This window comes from Mytilus californianus, unplaced genomic scaffold (genome assembly GCF_021869535.1).
Source record: "Mytilus californianus isolate M0D057914Y unplaced genomic scaffold, xbMytCali1.0.p SCAF_14, whole genome shotgun sequence".
Taxonomy (NCBI): domain Eukaryota; kingdom Metazoa; phylum Mollusca; class Bivalvia; order Mytilida; family Mytilidae; genus Mytilus; species Mytilus californianus.
Genome location: NW_026262626.1, coordinates 3,951,596 through 3,959,350, shown reverse-complemented (window position 1 = coordinate 3,959,350; position 7,755 = coordinate 3,951,596). Strand labels below are relative to the sequence as shown.

General features: G+C 30.7%; 1 long non-coding RNA gene across 1 annotated transcript; it reads right to left on the bottom strand.

The window, feature by feature from the left end:
- Window positions 1–1,664: 1,664 nt before the first annotated feature.
- On the bottom strand, window positions 1,665–7,126 carry LOC127724047 (uncharacterized). The gene is made up of 3 exons (XR_007992310.1): window positions 6,767–7,126; window positions 5,035–5,166; window positions 1,665–3,263 (listed from the first exon to the last, which is right to left on the bottom strand). It is a non-coding gene; the product is annotated as an uncharacterized LOC127724047 (long non-coding RNA).
- Between the last annotated feature and the right edge of the window lie 629 nt (window positions 7,127–7,755).

Sequence of the window (7,755 nt, the reverse complement as noted above, 5' to 3'; positions counted from 1 at the left end):
CTTTCTAAAATACATAAATTCAATACTAATATCGTGTTAACATATTATAAAATTAACGACAGACATAATCAAAATTCATAAAATAAATGTAGCAAAAGTTATAAGTCCATTTCAAAAGGGAGAAAGTGGGAAAATTGTTAGGGATAAGGATAACATGGATAAGGGGTAGAAACGTGATAGCAGGTGAAGAGAGATGAGGGAGATTAATCCAAATGATTACGACGTACGATGTAGAATGGCGTCACAACAAAACGTAGAAATAGCTATTCAAGAGGTCATAATGATATGAACTAGGAGAGGACAAGACCAAAGCCACTTGTAGAATCGGATTTAAGGAGGGGCACTAATTGCAAAAAAAATATACGGTAAACGCATAGACTTGATACAAAACTGTGTTTAAACTTATCGCAAAGGAAAACGTCAACTTAAAAATAATACATCCATAGGCCTTAAATGTATTTAATATAAACCAACTTATTTTTGCGACTTTCGCGAGTAAAAAATTAACGCGAATTTTAATCGGCACGAATTTAAAATGTGGATCTTCCCTTATATAAATGTATAAATAGAATCAGAAGATCGCGACAATAAATCGCCGCAAAGTTTACTAGAAAGAAATTTCGCGAAACAATGTATGCGCGAAATTAAGTTGGCTTACAGTACTTCAAATCTAAAACGTGCTCTGTCTCCAATAGTGTTGATGTGTAATTTTGACAAGTATGCCTATGTTAACGCGCGACATGTGGCTATCAACATTCCTTTCAATGCAGTTTTCAGTTTGTTTTTAAGGTTGTCTTTCGCAGTCATAAGTGTAACATTGTTTTGACAAAACAAAACATAATTTTGAACGCTTCGACATTATTATGTCTACAAATCAAAATAATGGTATCCCATAAAGCAATCTAATTAAAATAAATAAATCAATTAATTGACTTCGTTCTGATATGTTTCTCAGATTGCTAATGCAACATCCTTGAAAAGTAAGTATATGTCTATAGTTTATTCAAGTTATCTTTACTTTTATGAACACTCTGATCATTATTTCTTAAAAACAAAAATTAATGGAACACATATGCATGAGATGACATCTTAAATATAAAGAGTACAAAAAACAAACATTGACTATTCTATTAGATAAGTTTGAATGTAGTAAAAATTCACTGCTCTTAACTAGTTGTGTGTAAATTCTAAGAGACTTCGTGCTTATAAAATGTAGCGGTGCATGGCAAAAAACCTGATTATTCAATCAGCTTTGAATGTGTTAAAGAAAAGGAGAAAAAGCAATTGTTAATATTAAAAACTAAAACAAATTACAATTGTCCTCAAAAGAAACTGTTTAAATGTTAAATAGTTTTATCGCCATTATGTATTGCTTTGAACAACTCTGTATCCTGTCAAACTGGCGTGATTATGCAAAGATAATACTTATATTAGGTGGGGGTGTGATAAAAACGGAAATCGAAAAGATTTAAATAGGAAAAATGTATAAACGGAAAAATAAACACAATTTGAAATAAACATTTAATATTTTCCTTTGGACAAGATTTTCCTAAAAAAAATCTTGTTTATGAAGCAATGACAGATATTGTAAATGTTGAAGAATATATTTGAAAATCTTCAAACTCAAAAGTGTGAGCTTTCTTAAAGTTTCTCAAACAAGTGTGTAAAAATAATAATAATCTTTACTCTCATAATCCATAAGTTACAATGGTACAGATATATACATACATATAGGTATGAAACCAAACTTAATTAAAATAAATCAGACACACAAACATACACACAAGCATACAAAAATTATCTTCAAATACCTACATACATATATATCGTTATGTACAATTTATATAAGGATGGGAAGTTATGTTATTACCTACAGAACAAATGAGTTATTCATTTTTCGAATAAATATACATAGTTTTTCTAATAATACTCGTCTGTACAACTCATGATTTTTTTGAATTTCAAAATATTTGGTGTTTTAGACACATTTGTATCTATTTGTTTTTTCCTGTCAATTACAAATGTTTTATATTCCAGAATATAATGATAATCATCACCAATATAGTTATCATTATATTTCAAACTTATTCTGTGTTCCTTTTCTATATCATTTCATCGTCTTGTTTCTATAAGTACTTTATGATATGTGGTTCTGAACTCACAAAGCGTATACAAATCTTTATCTTCCAATATATTTTACAAGTTTTTAAATTCATATCTTTCTTTCCATAATCTATAATTTATAGATGTTGGAGAACATAAGTGAATGCCATTCCTATCTAAATTGATCATGTAGGTGCATTTTACCGAAGAAATTAGCCAACCTGAGTTAGGAAACAGCTGATCTATCCAAATATATGAATAGCAAGTATCAACAAATACTTTTCTTCTGAACTTCAACCATGGTGATTCAAAAAAAAAGTTTGTATATTCCAAACATTGCATATAACAATTTTGAAAATTACAAGCAAACTTAAGTTATTACACATCAAATGAAAACACACTGACAGACAAAGCTAGTTTTTTGTTTGTTTGTTGTTGTTGGTTTATTTTAAGAAAATGTCAGTTTCGGCGCGGACAAAAGATTACAAATTTAAAAAGATTATACCCGTGATCTCCAAGGATACATAAAAAAAAAAGAGAATTCAGTATCTTTAGTTGAACGTTATCATAGTTAGTATTGTACACTCCAAATACCGGACAAAAGGTTTCGTTTGATTTTACCTCGTCAAAAACATAAACTTTCAAATCGTCATGATTAACAGTAAACTCTTTTCTACGGGTGTTAATCAAAATTTTTAGTTGTCCGTGTAATTCTTCACCTTCATAAGTTGTTAATAGTCTTTGACTTGTTGTGATATTTCCGTTATGTCTAGCATTTATGTATACAATTTGTCTATTTTTAGAAAACCATTCTCCTCTATAAAACATGTTGAATGACCATCCACTTGCTGTACCGCCAGCATCTATATATTTATCTACATTAGAACGTTCAGCAATGCCAACGTCCAATATATACTTTGTTTCAAAAAAGGTCAATTTAGTACGTATGGAATATATATAGTTTACTTCATAATAAATCAAATCATCGTCACCTACACATGAGTCAGAAATCGTCCCTCTGTAAGTCGATAATCGTGCCGAGGCACTCCGAGAGGTTTCATCTGTATTCAAATTACTTAAGGTTGTATTATCATCTGACATATAGTATAAGTAGTAAAATTCTGTTCGACTGAAGCGCACGCCTAAATGTACACCATTACCTGAAATATAGGTGAATCAGAGTTAAATATCTGCTCTGCATTTGAATTTTACTAGACTGGTTTATTAATCATCTTGAAGTTGGAACAATACAACAGGAAGGTCTAACTAACGTCCTGGACCTCATTTTAAAAAAAATAGTTCGAAATACTAAGGATTTTCTACTCAAGGAATAGATTATCTTAGATATAAGAAGATGTGGTATGAGTGCCAATGAGTCAACTCTCCATCCAAGCCACAATGTGTAAAAATTAAACAATTATAGATCAAAGTACGGCCTTCAACACGGAGCCTTGTCTCATACCGAACAGCAAGCTACAAATGGCCTCAATTTTAATAATGTAAAACAATTCAAACAGGAAAACCAACGGTCTAATCTATATAAAAACGAGAAACGAGAAACACTTATAAACCACAGCAACAAACGAAAACCATTGAACAGGCTCCTGACTTAGGACGGGTGCATACAAATGTAGCGGGTTTAAACGTTTTAACAGGCGCCAACCTTCATCCTAACCAGAAATAGTCGTGTAACATTAAAACGTAAAAAGACACGCTATAAAATATCAATTAATATGGCTTAACTCGATCAAAAAGATATAACAACAAAAACAAATAAACATACACTGAACGAAAAAATTTGATCTATGACAAAATATAAATACAATAATACTTTAAAAGAGTTAAACAATGTCAAAAAGACAACCCTTACCTGGGACAAAATGGCGTCAAATAAAATAACGTACACAGGTAAATTTAAATATAACAATTTTGTTGTTAGGAGTACGAAAATATGTTTTACAAAATAAATAAATTTGTTGTTCACAGTACGAGTACAGAAGTGAACATTTTTCGTCATACTAAATACGTATCAAAGGTGGTACATATTAAAAATAGTGAGACGAGATATAACACAAAATAAGTAAACGTTGAATAACAAAAATGCATTACAAGTTGTGTCAACAGGTCAAATTAACATGAAAGTACGATTTGAGAGTTCTCGCAGTTACTGAAAGCTAGTTAAAAGCCGAAAACAATTTATAATAAAACATCATGCATTAGAGACTAAAATAGTATTTTCTGAGACGGAATTTTTCTCGATTATTTATCTGTTAGGGGAACAAAAATCTATTTATCTGTCTATTCTGTAATGTTTTCTGTACCATACGTATGGTAATATTTTTTCCCTTATTGAGAGCATCTCAGCCGAGCTGTTTTGTCATTCAAAGTCTGATTGTCACTTAAGTGGTCTGTGGTAATCTTTTGAAATATACTATGAATATCAAGCAGTCCGAAAAGGCTTTAGCACGCGAGACGAAAACCGCCATTGTTACGTGTTATGAATTCACTTCACATATCAAAACAAACAGACATCTGAATCAGAATAAAAAGCTGCAAAGTGCAGATTTTGTTTTTATGTTTCGAATGTTGATAGATTCAAAATAAGTTTCGTTTATTGCCTATATTGATATAAAGAAATACTGAAAATTTTAATTAAAATATAAACTTAAAACATGTAGGTTAAAATACACGACAATAACAATTTGCGGGTAAATCTTCTTTCATGTTCGCAAGAATTTCAATTTTAATTTGAAGGTGACTTTTAGATCTTTTGTTATTAGGGCGAATTTCATAAAAAAAGTAAGAAAATATTTAGGTTTATATTTTATGAAAGTTCAACAGTACAAAACATTTCGACAACTTATCAGTAGGTTGGGTAAGGCATCTCGTAAAGGTTAATATGGGAACTACATTTCAGTGATAAAAACATACCAGGACAGAATTCTCTAGAACAAGAATAGCTGTCAATTGTTTCATTGTTTCTACAAATCACTGTCTTATTTATTTGTTGTTGGAGTCTGCGTTCTGTATCATCGCCACATGTACTACTGCATTCTGTTGCATCTGTATTAAAAAAGAAGAATGAAAAAATTTATCGAAAATTTGATATTTTTGGAAATAAGATAAACACTTTATAAATTTCATGAGTCTTAAACGCATGCCATGAGAATGTCACCCTGTCGACGCACTTAGTTTTGCTCCACTTGGAGTCAATACAATTCCCTTAGTTTCTTTTTGTTATATTACTCCTCGTCTCGTAATCGATTTACGTGATTTGAACATCGATAAACTATGGTCGCCTTAATTTACCTTTATCAGGAACGCTTAAACCTAAACATTTGAAAGCAAAGGATGCATCAATGCTTTGCAACTAAGAACAAATACAATTCTAATGCAATTATTTTGTATCAATGGTTCTGATTGGATGACAGTAAGAGTTAAATTCTCTATCTCCTTGTCTTTAACTAAGGAAGCCGACATTTTGAATTGCGGAATGTATTGACATGTAATTTGTACAACAATAAGCAAAAAAAACTCACATGTTGCACCTAGAAATCTTCTTTTTATAAAATTGTATTACATTCTGAAGCGGCCAAGAAGCCAGAAAACGCCCGGTGTTTACGTTTGACACCGGAAGCATACCTATGATGTCACCTAGTTTTGGGGCAAAAGAAGATAACATTTTATCGCGGAATTTTCTTTAATGAGAATTTGACACTGAAATAATGATTGAAATTGAATTATGTACTTGTTTTGCATTAGAATAGAGATAACTGTATTGTATTTGAAGCTTTGCGGACGTCCATCGGTAGTTTAACTGTCGCAAATACCCGTTTACCTGTCTCCGCTACGCGTCGCCAGGTAAACTAAATTTGCGACAGTAAAACTACCGATGGACGTCCGCAAAGCTTCAAATACAATACAGTTATCTCTTAATTATCGTAACAGAATAGCCAAATTCATATAGATCACATTTGCCTGCGGGAATTGGAACTTTTGTTTCTAAGTAATTTCTTAATTTATGAATGAAAATTTTTAAATAAGTATATGATAGAAAACATGTCATTAATTAAACACTGACTGATGATTTCCAGCAGAAGACCCAGTGCAAGTAAATGAAATAAACCATTTTTTAATTCCACACGTCCAAAGCATTTTTTAGAGTTACCTTCATCTGGAACGCTCAAACCCAAACCCAAACAAAGCCAAGGATGAGTAAATACGACACAGCATTACATAGACCTAAACATAATGGCCGAATTCATCTAAGGTAAATTTTGTAAAATACAAGAGTTATTAATAAGAAATTCTCAATTGATTGAATTTTTAAATTTTGCAACTCTCTGGTTTTCTCACATTGTATTTCATAAAGTTTTATTATCTATTTCTGTCCGATGATGATATAGGACCGTATTCACTTCTATTTTTGTCTATTATATATGAACATCCAGTAGTCAGCAATTCTGTGTCGACCTTCCATATATTTGATGCGTTAATTTTCTGTAAATTTACAATTTATAAAATGATGAATTATTCAAAACACAAGGTAGTTTACGTAGATACAATATATATATATATATATATATATATATATATATATATATATATATATATATATATATATATATATATATATATATATATATATATATAAATTACTTACGAATGGTCTTCTTATCTGAGATTTTTTTTTTGTTGCAAAGAAAGTGGCAATAGATGTAACTAACGCTGTAATCAGAATGCAAAATAGTATAAGAAACATTGGCCTAAATAGAGCTAATTTCTTTTGATGAATTGAATTGTCTGATTGTTCAGACTGAACACTTGGCATTGAGTTCATAATGACAGAGTCATTACTTGGGGTTCCTTTCTCTTGCGTTGAGGATAGTTCATCATAAATGGATTTGTCAACAGGAGCAAGACATTCTTCATATTCTAAATTATTGTCCGCTTCTGTTTTCCCTGCATCGAAGATATTGTTAACATACACGTTCTGTTGCGCTTTTGACATCCTTGCAATGACCGTTTTGTTTCTAAAAATGGAAAATTGAAAAAAAAAGATTGATCTCACAATAGCAATAGTTTTGGAATAAGTGAAGTTTACCAAACGTTAAAATAAATAAAAACTAAACTAAATCATTCAGCACAAAAGGGAGATGAGAGTGGCAAAATTTGATCATCAATGCTTATTTCTATTTCTTGAATGACTATCTTAACTTACATTTATTTGTTGGGTTTATATTAAGCATGAGTACTGCGTTGTTTGAATCTCAGCATCCTGAAAAATGGTGAATTAGTGTTTAGTCTTTAGTCTACGATAGGTGAACAATATTTTACCGATTACTCAAAAGAATGCAAATTAACATGGGTGATGTTCAATAACGAAAATCTCGATGAACTCTTTTTGTGCTTATGCTGTGAAAAGCAAAAATCAATCAATCAATCAATGTATCTAATTGCAATGAACAAATTCATTAAATTTCATGCGAAATATTGAATTGATCCTGAGTTAAACCTGTTATTAAACCATAATGATACCAATGTTATCCAATTATTTTGCTAATATCATAGTTCATACAAATACAAGCTAACAATTTTCAACACAAATTAATGTTTTAATAATATCGGTATTTATGAAATGGTATTTAAAGA